General features: G+C 43.2%; 1 protein-coding gene across 3 annotated transcripts in view; it reads left to right on the forward strand.

Annotated features, from left to right (window-relative positions):
• Positions 1-16,265: 16,265 nt before the first annotated feature.
• The window catches only part of GPR155 (G protein-coupled receptor 155), a 50,360-nt gene continuing 46,958 nt past the window's right edge, over positions 16,266-19,667 (forward strand). For all 3 annotated transcript variants that reach the window (XM_077272665.1, XM_077272667.1, XM_077272666.1), the window contains exon 1: positions 16,266-16,455. The gene's annotated coding sequence lies outside the window, so the exon portion shown is untranslated. The remainder of the gene's footprint in view (positions 16,456-19,667) is intronic.

Raw genomic sequence — 19,667 nt, forward strand, 5'->3', positions numbered from 1 at the left:
TGGTGGTGGGGGGAAGCAATGATGGAGGTGGTGGAATGGGCAATGATGGGGTTGGTGGGGAGAAGGCAATGATGGTTTTGGTGTAAAAGACAAAGATGGTAGTCGTGGATAGGACAATGGTGGTGGTGGGGGAGGAGGCAATGATGGAGGTCGTGGGTGAGAAGGCAATGATGGAGGTGGTGAGTACGATGATGGAGGTGGTGATGAGTACAATGATGGGGTGGAGGGGGGCTGCATTATACCCTTTCAGTGGGCTGCATTATAATTCTGTGGGGGGCTGCATTATTCTCTAAGGGGGCTACATCATACTATATGAGGGGAGCTGCATTATGCCCTATGAGGGGGCTACAGTATATTCTATGGGGGGCTACATTATACTCTGAGGGGGCTACCTTATATTCTGTGGAGGGGCTGCTGTTGTGAATTCTGCTTTTGGGCTCCCTCCGGTGGTTGTAGGTGGTAATGCAGTTGTCCCTGAGTTGCAGTCCTGGGCAGGTGTATCTGCTGATTGCAGTTCTGACTGGGGTATTTAGGCGTGCAGGATTCATTAGTCCTTGCTAGTTGTCCATTGTTTTTGGAGGTGTTGGTCCTTGCTTGGTTCCTCTGCCTTGCTACCAAATTCAGTAAAGATAAGTATCTGGTTTTTGCTTCTTTGGCACTCATGCTGTGTGCTTAATAATTCAGTGCTATTCATTGTTTTTTTGTCCAGCTTAGATTGTGTCAGTATCTTCTCAGTCTTGTTGGATTCTCTGGAGTTGCAGATATACATTCCATGTCTTTAGTTAGATTGTGGATCTTTTTGTATTTTCTGCTGTGGATGTTTTTGAAAGGGCTTTTAATACTGACCGCTTAGTATTCTGTCCTATCTTTCCCTATTTAGCTAGAGTGGCCTCTTTTGCTGAACTCTGTTTTTCTGTCTACGTGTGTCTTTCCTCTCCTACTCACAGTCAATATTCGTGGGGGGCTGCCTAGCCTTTGGGGTTCTGCTCTGAGGCAAGACAGTATTCCTATTTCTATCTATAGGGGTATTTAGTCCTCCGGCTGTGTCGAGGTGTCTAGGGTTTGTTAGGCACACCCCACGGCTACTTCTAGTTGCGGTGTTAGTTCAGGGTTTGCGGTCAGTACAGGTTCCACCTACTCCAGAGAAAGTTCCATGCGGCTCCAAAGTCACCGGATCATAACAGTACAACTGGCCCACAATGAGTTAAATGCATCTCAGAAGAAGGGAAGAAAGGTGTTGAGTCTTTTTTTTTCTGTAGTCTGCTTTGCCTGTTCTTTCCTCTTTTTCTCTGGGTGGCTGAGGAGTCTGGTGTTAGCATGGATGTTCAGGAATTAGCTTCTCGTGTAGACCAGCTTGCTGCTAGGGTACAGGGAATTTCTGATTATATTGTTCAGACTCCTGTTTTAGAGCCGAAGATTCCTACTCCTGATTTGTTTTTTGGTGACAGGTCTAAATTTTTGAGTTTTAAAAACAACTGTAAACTGTTTTTTGCTTTGAGACCTCGAACCTCTGGTGATTCCATTCAGCGGGTTAAAATCGTTATTTCCCTGCTACGTGGCGATCCACAGGATTGGGCATTTTCCCTGGAATCTTGGAATCCGGCTTTGCTTAATGTAGATTCCTTTTTGTTTGCAGGCTTTGGGACTATTATATGATGAACCTAATTCTGTGGATCAAGCGGAGAAGACCTTGTTGGCCCTGTCTCAGGGTCAAGAGGCGGCAGAATTATATTGTCAGAAATTTAGAAAATGGTCTGTTTTGATTAAATGGAATGATGATGCTTTGGCGGCAATTTTCAGAAAGGGTCTTTCTGAATCCGTTAAAGATGTTATGTTGGGGTTTCCCACGCCTGTCGGTCTGAGTGATTCTATGTCTCTGGCCATTCAGATTGATCGGCGCTTGCGGGAGCGCAGAACTGTGCGCGCTGTGGCGTTGTCCTCAGAGCAGAGTCCTGAGCCAATGCAGTGTGATAGGATTCTGTCTAGAACAGAACGACAAGGATTTAGACGTCAGAATAGGTTGTGTTATTATTGTGGCGACGATTCTCATGTCATTTCAGTCTGCCCTAAGCGGACAAAGAGGATCGCGAGTTCATTTACCATCAGTACTGTACAACCTAAATTTCTGTTATCTGTGTCCTTGATCTGCTCACTGTCATCTTTTTCTGTTATGGCGTTTGTGGATTCAGGTGCCACTTTGAACTTAATGGACTTTGAGTTTGCCAGGCGTTGTGGTTTTCCCTTGCAGCCTTTGCAGAACCTTATTCCTTTAAGGGGCATTGATGCTACACCTTTGGCTAAAAATAAGCCCCAGTTTTGGACACAGGTGACTATGCGCATGGCGCCAGCCCATCAGGAAGATTGTCGATTTCTGGTATTGCATAATTTACATGATGCTATCGTGCTGGGTTTTCCGTGGTTGCAAGTACATAATCCCGTGTTGGATTGGAAGTCTATGTCTGTGACTAGTTGGGGTTGTCAGGGGGTTCATAATGATGTTCCTTTAATGTCCATCTCCTCTTCTTCCTCTTCCGAAATTCCAGAGTTTTTGTCTGATTTTCAGGATGTATTTGATGAGCCCAAGTCCAGTTCTCTTCCACCGCACAGGGACTGTGATTGTGCGATTGATTTGATTCCAGGCTGTAAGTTTCCTAAGGGCCGACTCTTGAACCTGTCTGTGCCTGAACATACCGCTATGCAGAGTTATGTTAAGGAGTCCTTGGAGAAGGGGCATATTAGGCCATCTTCTTCGCCGATGGGAGCAGGTTTTTTTTTTTGTTGCTAAGAAGGATGGCTCCTTGAGACCCTGTATTGATTATCGCCTCTTGAATAAGATCACGGTCAAATTCCAATACCCTTTACCTTTGCTTTCCGATTTGTTTGCTAGGATTAAGGGGGCTAGTTGGTTTACAAAGATTGACCTTCGGGGGGCGTATAATCTTGTTCGTATTAAGCAGGGTGATGAATGGAAAACTGCGTTCAATACGCCCGAAGGCCATTTTGAATACCTTGTGATGCCGTTCGGGCTCACTAATGCTCCATCTGTTTTTCAATCTTTCATGCATGATATCTTCCGGACTTATATTGATAAATTCATGATTGTATATCTGGACGATATTTTGATTTTTTCTGATGATTGGGAGTCTCATGTGGAACAGGTCAGGATGGTATTTCAGATCCTTCGTGACAATGCTTTGTTCTTGAAGGGGTCTAAGTGTCTCTTTGGGGTGCAGAAGGTTTCTTTTTTGGGTTTTATTTTTTCTCCTTCATCTATTGAGATGGACCCGGTTAAGGTTCAGGCCATTCATGATTGGATTCAACCCACGTCCGTAAAGAGCCTTCAGAAATTTTTGTGTTTTGCAAATTTTTATAACCGTTTCATTGCTAACTTTTCCAGCGTGGTTAAACCCTTGACCGATTTGACGAAGAAAGGCGCTGATGTGGCGAATTGGTCCTCTGCGGCTGTTTCTGCCTTTCAGGAGCTTAAACGTCGATTTACTTCTGCTCCGGTGTTGCGTCAACCGGATGTTTCTCTTCCGTTTCAGGTTGAGGTTGACGCTTCTGAGATTGGGGCAGGGGCCATTTTGTCTCAGAGGGATCCTGTTGGTTCCTTGATGAAACCGTGTGCCTTCTTTTCCCGTAAATTTTCGCCTGCTGAACGCAATTATGCTGTCGGAAATCGGGACTTGTTGGCTATGAAGTGGGCGTTTGAGGAGTGGCGACATTGGCTTGAGGGAGCTAAGCACCGTATTGTGGTCTTGACCGATCATAAGAATCTGATTTACCTCGAGTCTGCCAAACGGCTGAATCCTAGACAGGCTCGATGGTCTTTGTTTTTTTCCCATTTTGATTTTGTGGTCTCGTATCTTCCGGGTTCTAGGAATATTAAGGCTGATGCCCTTTCTAGGAGTTTTTTGCCTGATTCTCCTGAGGTCCTTGAACCAGTCGGCATTCTGAAAGAAGGGGTGGTTCTTTCTGCCATTTCCCCTGATTTACGACGGGTTCTTCAGGAATTTCAGGCTGACAGACCTGACCGCTGTCCAGTGGGGAAACTGTTTGTTCCTGACAGATGGACTAGTAGAGTGATTTCGGAGGTTCACTGTTCTGTGTTGGCTGGTCATCCTGGTATTTTTGGTACCAGAGACTTGGTTGGTAAGTCCTTTTGGTGGCCTTCTTTATCACGTGATGTGCGTTCTTTTGTGCAGTCCTGTGGGACTTGTGCGCGGGCCAAGCCTTGTTGTTCCCGTGCTAGTGGGTTGCTTTTGCCATTGCCGGTCCCTGAGAGGCCCTGGACGCATATTTCTATGGATTTTATTTCTGATCTTCCGGTTTCCCAGAGGATGTCGGTTATCTGGGTTGTTTGTGACAGGTCTCTAAGATGGTTCATTTGGTGCCTTTGCCTAAATTGCCTTCCTCTTCAGATTTGGTTTCGTTGTTTTTTCAGCATGTGGTTCGTTTGCATGGTATTCCGGAGAATATTGTGTCCGACAGAGGTTCCCAGTTTGTTTCTAGGTTTTGGCGGGCTTTTTGTGCTAGGCTGGGCATTGATTTATCTTTTTCCTCTGCATTTCATCCTCAGACAAATGGCCAAACTGAGCTAACTAATCAGACCTTGGAGACTTATTTGAGATGCTTTGTGTCTGCTGATCAGGATGATTGGGTGGCCTTTTTGCCATTGGCCGAGTTTGCCCTTAATAATCGGGCTAGTTCGGCTACTTTGGTTTCGCCTTTTTTTTGTAATTTTGGTTTTCATCCTCGTTTTTCTTCTGGGCAGGTTGAGCCTTCTGACTGTCCTGGTGTGGATTCTGTGGTTGACAGGTTGCAGCAGATTTGAGCTCATGTGGTAGACAATTTGGTGTTGTCTCAGGAGGAGGCTCAACGTTTTGCTAACCGTCGTCGGTGTGTTGGTTCCCGGCTTCGGGTTGGGGATCTGGTCTGGTTGTCTTCCCGTCATGTTCCTATGAAGGTTTCTTCTCCTAAGTTTAAGCCTCGGTTTATTGGTCCTTATAGGATTTCTGAGATTATTAATCCGGTGTCTTTTCAATTGGCGCTTCTAGCCTTTTTTGCTATCCATAATGTCTTCCATAGATCTTTATTGCGGAAATATGTGGTACCCGTTGTTCCCTCTGTTGATCCTCCGGCCCCTGTGTTGGTTGATGGGGAGTTGGAGTATGTGGTTGAGAAGATTTTGGATTCTCGTTTTTCGAGGCGGAGGCTTCAGTATCTTGTCAAATGGAAGGGTTATGGCCAGGAGGATAATTCTTGGGTTTTGGCCTCTGATGTCCATGCTGCTGATTTGGTTCATGCTTTTCATCTGGCTCGTCCTGATCGGCCTGGCGGCTCTGGTGAGGGTTCGGTGACCCCTCCTCAAGGGGGGGTACTGTTGTGAATTCTGCTTTTGGGCTCCCTCCGGTGGTTGTAGGTGGTAATGCAGTTGTCCCTGAGTTGCAGTCCTGGGCAGGTGTATCTGCTGATTGCAGTTCTGACTGGGGTATTTAGGCGTGCAGGATTCATTAGTCCTTGCCAGTTGTCCATTGTTTTTGGAGGTGTTGGTCCTTGCTTGGTTCCTCTGCCTTGCTACCAAATTCAGCAAAAATAAGTGTCTGGTTTTTGCTTCTTTGGCACACATGCTGTGTGCTTAATAATTCAGTGCTATTCATTGTTTTTTTGTCCAGCTTAGATTGTGTCAGTATCTTCTCAGTCTTGTTGGATTCTCTGGAGTTGCAGATATACATTCCATGTCTTTAGTTAGATTGTGGATCTTTTTGTATTTTCTGCTGTGGATGTTTTTGGAAGGGTTTTTAATACTGACCGCTTAGTATTCTGTCCTATCTTTCCCTATTTAGCTAGAGTGGCCTCTTTTCTGAACTTTGTTTTCCTCTCCTACTCACAGTCAATATTCGTGGAGGGCTGCCTATCATTTGCTCTGAGGCAAGACAGTATTCCTATTTCTATCTATAGGGGTATTTAGTCCTCCGGCTGTGTCGAGGTGTCTAGGGTTTGTTAGGCACACCCCACGGCTACTTCTAGTTGCGGTGTTAGTTCAGGGTTTGCGGTCAGTACAGGTTCCACCTACTCCAGAGAAAGTTCCATGCGGCTCCAAAGTCACCGGATCATAACAGGCTGCATTATGCCATATGAGGGTGCTACATTATATTCTATGAGGGGGCTGCATTATACCTTATGAGGGGTGCTGCATTATATTCTTTGAGAGGGGGCTGCAGTATATTCTATGAGGGGGACACATTATATTCTGAGGGGGGGCTACCCCAACCCCTGCTACATAATTAAGATGTGTACTACCTTATACAACCCCTGGCAAAAATTATGGAATCACCGGCCTTGGAGGATGTTCATTCAGTTGTTTAATTTTGTAGAAAAAAAAGCAGATCACAGACATGGCACAAAACTAACGTCATTTCAAATGGCAACTTTCTGGCTTTAAGAAACACTAAAGGAAATCAAGAACAACAAATGTGGTAATCAGTAATGGTTACTTTTTTTTAACCAAGCATAAGGGAAAAACTATGGAGTCACTCAATTCTGGGGAAACAATTATGGAATCAACCTGTAAACTTTCATACCCAAAACTAACACCTGCATCATATTAGATCTGCTCGTTAGTCTGCATCTAAAAAGGAGTGATCACACCTTGGAGAGCTGTTGTGCCAAGTAGACTGACATGAATCATGGCTCCAACACGAGAGATGTCAATTGAAACAAAGGAGAGGATTATCAAACTCTTAAAAGAGGGTAAATCATCACGCAATGTTGCAAAAGATGTTGGTTGTTCACAGTCAGCTGTGTCTAAAATCTGGACCAAATACAAACAACATGGGAAGGTTGTTAAAGACAAACATACTGGTAGACCAAGGAAGACATCAAAGCGTCAAGACCAGAAACTTAAATCAATATGTCTCCAAAACAGGAAATGCACAACAAAACAAAGGAGGAACGAATGGGAGGAAACTGGAGTCATCGTCTGAGACCGAACTGTAAGAAACCGCCTAAAGGAAATGGGATTTACATACAGAAAAGCTAAACGAAAGCCATCATTAACACCTAAACAGAAAAAACAAGGTTACAATGGGCTAAGGAAAAGCAATCGTGGACTGTGGATGACTGGATGAAAGTCATATTCAGTGATAAATCACGAATCTCCATTGGGCAAGGTGATGATCCTGGAACTTTTGTTTGGTGCCGTTCCAATGAGATTTATAAAGATGAATGCCTGAAGAGGACATGCAAATTTCCACAGTCATTGATGAGATGGGATTTCATGTCAGGTAAAGGCACTGGGGAGATGGCTGTCATTACATCTTCAATAAATGCAAAAGTTTATGTTGATATTTTGGATATTTTTCTTATCCCATCAATTGAAAGGATGTTTGGGGATGATGAAATCATTTTTCAAGATGATAATGCATCCTGCCAGCGAGGAAAAACTGTGCAAACATTCCTTGAAAATAGACACATAAGGTCAATGTCATGGTCTGCAAATAGTCCGGATCTCAATCCAATTGAAAATCTTTGGTGGAAGTTGAAGAAAATGGTCCATGACAAGGCTCCAACCTGCAAAGCTGATCTGGCAACAGCAATCAGAGAAAGTTGGAGCCAGATTGATGAAGAGTACTGTTTGACAGTCATTAAGTCCATGCCTCAGAGACCGGCGTCACACTAGAAAGTTTTACGGACGTATGAGGCGCAAAAACTATGCATTGCACACGAACCAATGATTCTCTATGGGGCAGCTCCTATCTGCCGTATATTTCTCAGCTGTATTTTATGGGCGTAGAAAATCGCAGCATGCTGCGTTTGTCACCGTATTGCGCAAAAAATCCACCAATGAAAGTCTATGGGGGTGAGAAAAATACGGATTACACACGGACCATCAGTGTGACTTGCGAGAAATATGCATTGGTGTTCTATAGAAAAGCTAGTAATTCAGTGAGGTGTACAGTAAAATCACACTGACAGGTTAGAATAGATCAAATAAATGTCTACACATAATATAGGTATATATATATGTCAGTGAGACACACATATATATATATATATATATATATATATATATATATATATATATATATATATATATATATATATATATATACATACATATATATATATACACTCACCGGCCACTTTATTAGGTACACCATGCTAGTAACGGGTTGGACCCCCTTTTGCCTTCAGAACTGCCTCAATTCTTCGTGGCATAGATTCAACAAGGTGCTGGAAGCATTCCTCAGAGATTTTGGTCCATATTGACATGATGGCATCACACAGTTGCCGCAGATTTGTCGGCTGCACATCCCAAAGATGCTCCATACAAGGCATCCATCCATCGATCCATGCTTTCATGTTGTTTACGCCAAATTCTGACCCTACCATCCGAATGTCGCAGCAGAAATCGAGACTCATCAGACCAAGCAACGTTTTTCCAATCTTCTACTGTCCAATTTCGATGAGCTTGTACAAATTGTAGCCTCAGTTTCCTGTTCTTAGCTGAAAGGAGTGGTACCCGGTGTGGTCTTCTGCTGCTGTAGCCCATCTGCCTCAAAGTTCGACGCACTGTGCGTTCAGAGATGCTCTTAGGCCTACCTTGGTTGTAACGGGTGGCGATTTGAGTCACTGTTGCCTTTCTATCAGCTCGAACCAGTCTGCCCATTCTCCTCTGACCTCTGGCATCAACAAGGCATTTCCGCCCACAGAACTGCCGCTCACTGGATTTTTTTTCTTTTTCGGACCATTCTCTGTAAACCCTAGAGATGGTTGTGCGTGAAAATCCCAGTAGATCAGCAGTTTCTGAAATACTCAGACCAGCCCTTCTGGCACCAACAACCATGCCACGTTCAAAGGCACTCAAATCACCTTTCTTCCCCATACTGATGCTCGGTTTGAACTGCAGGAGATTGTCTTGACCATGTCTACATGCCTAAATGCACTGAGTTGCCGCCATGTGATTGGCTGATTAGAAATTAAGTGTTAACAAGAAGTTGGACAGGTGTACCTAATAAAGTGGCCGGTGAGTGTATATATATATATTTAATACAGCTAGATAGCATGAAAGCCGGTAATTCAATTGTCGGCTTTTTTTTTTGCATATTCCTCACTACTAATGTTAGTAGAGTATGTGTGCAAAATTTGGGTGCTCTGTTAAAATAAAGGGTTAAATTGCGGAAAAAACTGGCGTGGGCTCCCGCTCAATTTTCTCCACGAGAGTGGTAAAGTCAGTGACTGAGGGCAGATATAAATAGCCTAGAGAGGGACCATGGTTATTGCCCCCCCCCCGGCTTAAAACATCTGCCCCCAGCCACCCCAGAAAAGGCACATCTGTAAGATGCGTCTATTCTGGCACTTAGCCTCTCTCTTCCCACTCCCCTGTAGCGGTGGGATATGGGGTAATAAAGGGTTAATGCTACCTTGCTATTGTAAGGTGACATTAAGCCTGGTTAACCCCTTCACCCCCAAGGGTGGTTTGCACGTTAATGACCGGGCAAATTTTTACAATTCTGACCACTGTCCCTTTATGAGGTTATAACTCTGGAACGCTTCAACGGATCTTGGCGATTCTGACATTGTTTTCTCGAGACATATTGTACTTCATGATAGTGGTAAAATTTCTTCGATATAACTTGCATTTATTTGTGAAAAAAACGAATATTTGGCGAAAATTTTGAAAATTTCGCAATTTTCCAACTTTGAATTTTTATGCCCTTAAATCACAGACATATGTCACGCAAAATACTTAATAAGTAACATTTCCCACATGTCTACTTTACATCAGCACAATTTTGGAACCAAAATTTTTTTTTGTGACGGAGTTATAAGGGTTAAAAGTTGACCAGCAATTTCTCATTTTTACAACACCATTTTTTTTTAGGGACCACATCTCATTTGAAGTCATTTTGAGGGGTCTATATGATAGAAAATACCCAAGTGTGACACCATTCTAAAAACTGCACCCCTCAAGCTGCTCAAAACCACTTTCAAGAAGTTTATTAACCCTTCAGGTGTTTCACAGGAATTTTTGGAATGTTTAAATAAAAATAAACATTTAACTTTTTTTCACACAAAATTTATTTCAGCTCCAATTTGTTTTATTTTACCAAGGGTAACAGGAGACAATAGACCCCAACATTTGTTGTACAATTTGTCCTGAGTACGCCGATACACCAAATGTGGGGGTAAACCACTGTTTGGGCGCATGGCAGAGCTCGGAAGGAAAGGAGCGCCATTTGACTTTTCAATGCAAAATTGACTGGAATTGAGATGGGACGCCATGTTGCATTTGGAGAGCCCCTGATGTGCCTAAACATTGAAACCCCCCACAAGTGACACCATTTTGGAAAGTAGACCCCCTAAGGATCTTATCTAGATGTGTGGTGAGCACTTTGACCCAACAAGTGCTTCACAGAAGTTTATAATGCAGAGCCGTAAAAATAAAAAATCATATTTTTTCACAAAAATGATTTTTCGCCCCCAATTTTTTATTTTCCCAAGGGTAAGAGAAGAAATTGGACCCCAAAAATTGTTGTGCAATTTGTCCTGAGTATACTGATACCCCATATGTGGGTGTAAACCATTGTTTGGGCGCAGGGCAGAGCTCGGAAGGGAAGGAGCGCCATTTGACTTTTCAATGCAAAATTGACTGGAATTGAGATGGGACGCCATGTTGCATTTGGAGAGCCCCTGATGTGCCTAAACATTGAAACCCCCACAAGTGACACCATTTTGGAAAGTAGACCCCCTAAGGATCTTATCTAGATGTGTGGTGAGCACTTTGACCCAACAAGTGCTTCACAGAAGTTTATAATGCAGAGCCGTAAAAATAAAAAATCATATTTTTTCACAAAAATGATCTTTTCGCCCCCATTTTTTTATTTCCCCAAGGGTAAGATAAGAAATTAGACCACAAAAGTTGTTGTGCAATTTGTCCTGAGTACGACGATACCCCATATGTGGGGGTAAACCACTGTTTGGGTGCATAGCAGAGCTCGGAAGGGAAGGAGCGCTATTTTACTTTTCAATGCAAAATTGACTGGAATTAAGATGGGATGCCATGTTGCGTTTGGAGAGCCCCTGATGTGCCTAAACATTAAAAAACCCCACAAGTGACACCATTTTGGAAAGTAGACCCCCTAAGGAACTTATCTAGATGTGTTTTGATAGCTTTGAACCCCCAAGTGTTTCACTACAGTTTATAACGCAGAGCCGTGAAAATAAAAATTATTTTTTTTTTCACAAAAATGATTTTTAGCCCCCAGTTTTGTATTTTCACAAGGGTATCAGGATAAATTGGACCCCAAACGTTGTTGTCCAATTTGTCCTGAGTACGCTGATACCCCATATGTGGGGGGGAACCACTGTTTGGGCGCATGACAGAGCTCGGAAGGGAAGGAGCGCCATTTGGAATGCAGACTTAAATGGATTGGTCTGCAGGCGTCACGTTGCATTTGCAGAGCCCCTGATGTACCCAAACAGTACAAACCCCCCCACAAGTGACCCCATATTGGAAACTAGACCCCCCAAGGAACTTATCTAGATGTGTTGTGAGAACTTTGAACCCCCAAGTGTTTCACTACAGTTTATAACGCAGAGCCGTGAAAATAAAAATTATTTTTTTTTTCTTCACAAAAATGATTTTTTAGCCCCCAGTTTTGTATTTTCACAAGGGTATCAGGATAAATTGGACCCCAAAAGTTGTTGTTCAATTTGTCCTGAGTACGCTGATACCCCCTATGTGGGGGGGAACCACTGTTTGGGCGCATGACAGAGCTCGGAAGGGAAGGAGCGCCATTTGGAATGCAGACTTAAATGGATTGGTCTGCAGGCGTCACGTTGCATTTGCAGAGCCCCTGATGTACCCAAACAGTACAAACCCCCCACAAGTGACCCCATATTGGAAACTAGACCCCCCAAGGAACTTATCTAGATGTGTTGTGAGAACTTTGAACCCCCAAGTGTTTCACTACAGTTTACAACGCAGAGCCGTGAAAATAAAAAATCTTTTTTTTCCCACAAAACTTATTTTTTAGCCCCCAGTTTTGTATTTTCCCAAGGGTAGCAGGATAAATTGGACCCCAAAAGATGATGTCCAATTTGTCCTGAGTACGCTGATACCCCATATGTTGGGGTAAACCCCTGTTTGGGCACACGGGAGAGCTCTGAAGGGAAGGAGCACTGTTTTCCTTTTTCAACGCAGAATTGGCTGGAATTCAGATCGGATGCCATGTCCCGTTTGGAGAGCCCCTGATGTGCCTAAACAGTGGAAACCCCCCAATTATAACTGAAACCCTAATCCAAACACACCCCTTACCCTAATCCCAACAGTAACCCTAACCACTCCTCTAACCCAGACACACCCAACCCTATTCCCAACCGTAAATGTAATCCAAACCCTAACCCTATCTTTAGCCCCAACCCTAACTGTAGCCCCAACCCTAGCCCTAACCCTAGCAATAACCCTAGCCCTAACTCTAGTCCTAACTCTAGCCCTAACCCTAACGGGAAAATGGAAATAAATACATTTTTTAATTTTTTTATTTTTCCCTAACTAAGGGGGTGATAAAGGGGGGTTTGATTTACTTTTATAGCGGGTTTTTTAGCGGATTTTTATGATTGGCAGCCGTCACACACTGAAAGACGCTTTTCATTGCAAAAAATATTTTTTGCGTTACCACATTTTGAGAGCTGTAATTTTTCCATATTTGAGTCCACAGAGTCATGTGAGATTTTGTTTTTTGCGGGATGCGTTGACGTTTTTATTGGTAACATTTTCGGACACGTGACATTTTTTGATCGCTTTTTATTCCGATTTTTGTGAGGCAGAGTGATCAAAAACCAGCTATTCATGAATTTCTTTTGGGAGAGGCGTTTATACCGTTCCGCGTTTGGTAAAATTGATAAAGCAGTTTTATTCGTCGGGTCAGTACGATTACAGCGATATCTCATTTATATCATTTTTTTTATGTTTTGGCGCTTTTATACGATAAAAACTATTTTATAGAAAAAATAATTATTTTGGTATCGCTTTATTCTCAGGACTATAACTTTTTTATTTTTTTGCTGATGATGCTATATGGCAGCTCGTTTTTTGCGGGACAAGATGACGTTTTCAGCGGTACCATGGTTATTTATATCAGTCTTTTTGATCGCGTGTTATTCCACTTTTTGTTTGGCGGTATGATAATAAAGCGTTGTTTTTTGCCGCGTTTTTTTTTTTTTTTCTTACGGTGTTTACTGAAGGGGTTAACTAGTGGGGCAGTTTTATAGGTTGGGTCGTTACGGACACGGCGATGCTAAATATGTGTACTTTTATTGTTTTTTTTATTTTATTTAGCTAAAGAAATGTATTTATGGGAATAATATATATTTTTTTTATTTATTTAGGATATTTTTTTTATTTTTTTTTTTACACACATGTGGGGAATTTTTTTTTACTTTTTTACTTTGTCCCAGGGGGGGGACATCACAGATCATTGATCTGGCAGTGTGCACAGCACTCTGCCAGATCTGCGATCTGCTGTGCAGGGCTGCAGGCTTACTAAGTGTCTGCTCTGAGCAGGCACTCGGTAAGCCACCTCCCTCCCTGCAGGACCCGGATGCCGCGGCCATCTTGGATCCGGGACCTGCGGCGAGGAGGGAGGTAGGAGACCCTCAGAGCAACGCGATCACATCGCGTTGCTCCGGGGGTCTCAGGGAAGCCCGCAGGGAGCCCCCTCCCTGCGCGATGCTTCCCTATACCGCCGGTACACCGCGATCATGTTTGATCGCGGTGTGCCGGGGGTTAATGTGCCGGGGGCGGTCCGTGACCGCTCCTGGCACATAGTGCCGGATGTCAGCTGCGATATGCAGCTGACACCCGGCCGCGATCGGCCGCGCTCCCCCCGTGAGCGCCGCTGATCGGTGATGACGTACTATCCCGTCGGCGGTCATACGGGCCCACCCCACCTCGACGGGATAGTACGTCAAATGTTGGGAAGGGGTTAATAATGGAGAGGTGTCAATAAGACACCTATCCATTATTAATCCAATAGTAGTAAATGATTAATAAAACACACACATTAGGAAAAAAATATTTTATTGAAATAAAGACACAGGGTGTTGTAATAGTTTATTATACTCTTAATCCAAATGTCGACCGTCGTTCTGTAAAAGAGAAAAAAGAAAAAAGCAACAATATCCCATACCTTTCCGGCGCTCAGTCACGTCCCACGCTGTAAATCCATCTGAAGGGGTTAAAAAATTTTACAGCCAGGAGCTCTGCTAATGCAGCTGTGCTCCTGACTGTAAAATCTGGGGAATGAATGGGAAGCAGGGGAATGTAGCATTGTAGACTTGCGTTGCTGCGCCCCCTTCTGGTATAAACTCATATGAACTCTAGCGTGAGAAGATACAGTCTTCAGAAAAATTCCCACGCTAGAGTTCATATGAGTTTCTACCAGCAGGGGGCGCAGCACCGCAAGTCTACGATGCTACGTTCCCGCTTTCCATTCATTCCCCAGATTTTACAGTCAGGAGCACAGCTGCATTAGCACAGCTCCTGGCTGTAAATTTTTTTAACCCCTTCAGATGGATTTACAGCGTAGGATGTGACTGAGCGCCGGAAAGGTATGGGATATTGTTGCTTTTTTCTTTTCTTTCTTTTACAGAACGACGGTTGTCATTTGGATTAAGAGTATAATTACAACACCCTGTGTCTTTATTTCAATAAAATATTTTTTTCATAATGTGTGTGTTTTATTAACCATTTAGTACTATTGATTAATAATGGATAGGTGTCTTATTGACGCCTCTCCATTATTAATCTGGCTTAATGTCACCTTACAATAGCAAGGTGACATTAACCCTTCATTACCCCATATCCCACCGCTACACGGGAGTGGGAATAGAGGGTATAAGTGATGGAATTGGCGCATCTTCCAGATGTGCCTTTTCTGGGGTGGTTGGGTGCAGATGTTTTTAGCCGGGGGGGGGGGGGGGGGCAATAACCATGGTCCCTCTCTAGGCTATTAATATCTGCCCTCAGTCACTGGCTTTACCACTCTGGTGGAGAAAATTGCGCGGGAGCCCACGCCATTTTTTTCTGCGATTTAACTCTTTATTTTAACAAGTAGAGCAACCAAATTTTGCACACAGACACTACTAACATTATTAGTGAGGAATGTGTAGAAAAAAAAAGGGATACAAGATGGTTTACTGTATGTAAACCATGTCTCGTATCCTGTCGTGTTTGTGAAGGAGATAGCAAAAGCCGGCAATTGAATAACCGGCTTTTCTTCTATCTGGTGCTGTATTAAATATAAATATATGTATATGTGTCTAACTGACATATATATATATATATATATATATATATATATATACTGTATATATGTTTTCACGAATATTTGAGCCCATGGATCCATCATATGTCCATTTTGCAAGCTGGCGAGAAAATATCGCAGTACGGATGACATACGGAGGTTTACATGCGCAAAATACGCAGCCACACCCTGCCTACGGATGACATATGGATCACTGTTTTGGGATCATTTCTACGTATTATGCTTGTAAAATACGGGCCGTATTTCCCTACGCTGAGTGTGACGGCGGCCAGAGACTGCAAGTTGTCATAAAAGCCAGAGGTGGTGCAACAAAATAAGAGTGATGTGTTGGAAGTGTGTTTTTGTTTTTCATGATTCCATAATTTTTTCCTCAGACTTGAGTGATTCCATAATTTTTCCCCTATGCTTGCTTAAAAAAAAGTAACCATTACTGACTACCACATTTGTTGTTCTTGATGTCTTTTAGCGTTTCTTAAAGCCAGAAAGTTGCCATTTGAAATGACGTTAGTTTTGTGCCATGTCTGTGAATGAACATCCTCCAAGGCCGGTGACTCCATAATGTTAGCCAGGGGTTGTATTATACCCTGATAGTAGCGTGTTTTACCACACAATTGATGAGCTCGACTTTATTTCTATGCAGCTACATAGTGGGCCACAAGAATGATTTTTTTCTGGTGGGCCCAAGGCGCTCCATGCTGACGCTGGCCATGTACACTGAGGTGACGTGGTATACTCAGATAACCGCACCGCATACACCCGTGTACACACAGCAGACCGGTGCCCCTGTATCTGCCCCCTGTGTCTGCCCCCTGTGTCTGCCCCCTGTGTCTGCCCCCTGTGTCTGCCCAGTGCACACAGGCCGGCCGCTCGGACATCACTAGGAGCCCTGTACACACGCGGACATTCCGCTTCTGTGTGGACCCTTCACCTCATGACCAAAAACCCTCAGAGAAGAGACACAGCGCAGTTAGTCTCCGCCCCATCATGTGACCGATCACGTGGTGGTGGTGACGTCACGGAAGGTGCTATCCTCCCGCATCTGCCGCGGCCTCTGCTTGTAGCGGAGCGTGAGAGTCATGAAGAAGGTGGCGGAGCCTCCGTGGTGAGCGCCGCCTGCAGCCAGGTGAGAGGGGCGGCGGAGCTGGAGGTGCGGGGCAGTGTGTATGTGTGTGTGGCCCCCTGAGGAGGGACACTGCGCCATAGGTGGGAGCCTGATGGTGCTGGTGTCTATGCAGGGGTTGTGCTGCCATAGTGCACAGGTGAGTGTGTGCTCTGCTGTGGCCTCTCCATGGTTACTGCGGTTTAACCCCTTCAGGACGCTGCCATTTTTGTAAATTTTCCTCCCTTTCAAGAGTTGTAAGGTGTTTTTTTATTTATTTTTTTTCCTTTTTATTACTACTTAGAGCTGTCAATAAAAAAAAGAAAATTGGTTTATGTCTTTTTCTGAAATCTGGTTATTTTAATTCTCTGGTGAAGCTGCCTGGAAAATAAATAAATATATATTTACCGTTTTTATTGAAGGGGTTAGCCATGATTTCTGTTTTGTAGAAGTGCTTGGCCTCCTCCAGAGAAAAAAAAAAAAAGCCCGGATACAATCTACAATGGTAAACGACAAAACTTTTTTGCTGCCATACCAAAAAAAAACCAAACAAAAAAAAAACAATCACAATGTTGTATGCACCTGAAATGATACCAATAAAAGTGCTCAGCCCCCATAGAAAAATAAGGTTCTGCATAACTACTTTTAAGGAGTTTTAGGCTTTGATAGCTAGAGCTTTCACTATCAACTGATAGTTTTTTTCCCATGTAAAAAAAATAAAAATAATTAAATGTAATATTTTTTTTAATTACTGTTCACTGATATATACATTTTTGACTTGAAATATAAATAAATATACACAGTGTGTGTGTGTATATGTATGTATGTATGTATATGTGTGTGTATGTATATATATATATATATATATATATATATATATATATATATAATTTGTGTATGTATTTATTTAGTAGTAGAAAATGTATCATTTATTTGTAGCTCATTCTATAAGGATGACCTTTTTACTGATCGCATTCTCTTAGGCCACGTTCACACTGTTCTTATTTCGCATACATATTTGTAATCCAAAATTGGGAGAGGAACAATCTGCGGAAAAGTATAATAGAAACTCGTCACCACTTCTGTATTTATCACCCACTCCTGGTTTTGACTTACAAATACTGATGTAAATAGCGACCAAATACTGAATGTGTGAACGTGGCCAAATGCTGTGCAGTCCATGGCTGGGGCTTTACAAGAATGACTATATGCACGCTTCTGATGGGCATTGTGACCTATTTTCCCCCTTGGTGCATAGGTGATGGGTGAATGGGTGCCCAAAGGGGAGCAAGCGATTGGCACAATCATTTAGAGGGGTATTCTCAAGTTATAGTTATCCCCTATACACAGGATATCGGATAACTTCCTAATCCCAGAGAATCCGACTGCTGGGGCCCAGATCGATGCTGAGAACTGGGTCTCTGAGGGTATGTGCACACGTATAATGGTCCACTGCGGATTTTTCCGCAGCGGATTTGATAAATCTGCACGGCAAAAACGCTGCAGATTTATCGCGGTTTTTCTGCGGATTTCGCTGCTCTTTTACTACTGCGGTTTTCTATAGGAGCAGCTGTAAAACCGCTGCAGAATCCGCAGAAAGAAGTGACATGCTGCGGAATGTAAACCGTTGCGATTCCGCGCATTGTTTTCCGCAGCATGTGCACAGCGTTTTTTGTTTCCCATAGGTTTACATTGTAATGTAAACTCAAGGGAAACTGCTGCAGATCTGCAGCAATTTCTGCAACGTGTGCACATACCCCAAAGATCCCCTACTGAATGGAGTGGAGGTTGATCATGCGCACTGACGCAGCCGAACGCTCTTTAGTGGTCCCATTAAAATCCGAGCTCTAAATTTTGGGATCACTGGGGGCCATAGCGATTGGAAAGTTACTGATTTGGGAAAACTTAAAAAATTTGCACAAAATGCAAAAGCTCATATCTCTGGAGCAGCAGAGTGGATTTACAAAAAAACAGAGGAAGGAGCCAGGCTAAATAAGAGCTAAAACTGGCCACTATTGACCTGGTGAGAGGTTCTCTTTAAACCAGTAAGCAGTGGTCCAGTCTGCGTTTAGCTGGGGTGTACTGGTGCCACTTAGTCCATTGCTGATAGAAGCACTCCTCCACATTCTGCGCATCATATTCACCCTGGCATTTGGCATTCTGCTGACGAAGGGTAAGGCTATGTGCACACGTTCAGAAAAGTTTGCAGAATTTTCCTGAGCAAATCCAGACTACTTTCGCAGGAAATACGCTCGCGTTTTTTTGCGGATTTTTCCGGAGGTTCCCAATGCAATAATATAGCGGCAAATCTGCAAAATTAATGAACATGCTGCGATTTTTCCACGATGGGCACAAAGATTACGGAATGCATTAAATTGATGGGATGCTTAATGTAAGTGTTTGTTAAATGTTTTTGCAGCTGGAAAACCGCTGGAAAAACGCGAAAAATCCGGAACGTGTGCACATGGCCTTAAAGTGGATTATCACAAAAAAATTGTCATTGTGTTTAAAAATGTAACATTTAGACTATCTAACCGTAGTCCTCAGGCTTCTGATTAAAATTAACCAAATGGGTATGGATTTATTATAACCTCTTCTCGGGCCCCCTTCCCCCTCCCCTAACCCTTGTCCCCACTTTTGTGTGTGTTTTTGTCGGTTACACTCGTCCTTTGATATGACTCGTCTTAAGTTTATTGCCAGTTACCAGAACATAAATGAAGGACTGTTACCCCCTTGTTATGACGCAGTGTACTATATGATAATACTAAAGTTTCTTCTTTTCCTGTATCATATATGCAAACTTCAATAAAAATGTATTGTTTAAAAATGTAACATTTAAAGGGAATCTGTCACCAACAGTTTGTTACTTAGGCCGGAGTAACATTACATCCTAATCTCTCACATCAGGGAATCGCAGCTGCACAGGAGACGGACAAATTATTTCTCCATCTCCTCCATTGCATGCGTCGCCTGGAATCACACTGCACTCGGGTGATATCGCGATGTTTTGCACACACCCATAGACTTATATTGGGTGCGTGCGATCCGAATTTGGCATGCAATCACAGCATGCTGTGTTTTTATCCGAGCAGAGAAAAAAAATGCCATTGAGAACAGAAGCATTGGAGTAAATTGGTACGAATGCAGATGAATTCTTAATCTGATTACATTTGTCCAATTTAATCGCAAGTGGGAGCGAGCCCTGAGTCTGAGAGCGGTATGATGTGTAGTGGCAG

Source organism: Ranitomeya variabilis, chromosome 7 (genome assembly GCF_051348905.1).
Source record: "Ranitomeya variabilis isolate aRanVar5 chromosome 7, aRanVar5.hap1, whole genome shotgun sequence".
NCBI lineage: Eukaryota > Metazoa > Chordata > Amphibia > Anura > Dendrobatidae > Ranitomeya > Ranitomeya variabilis.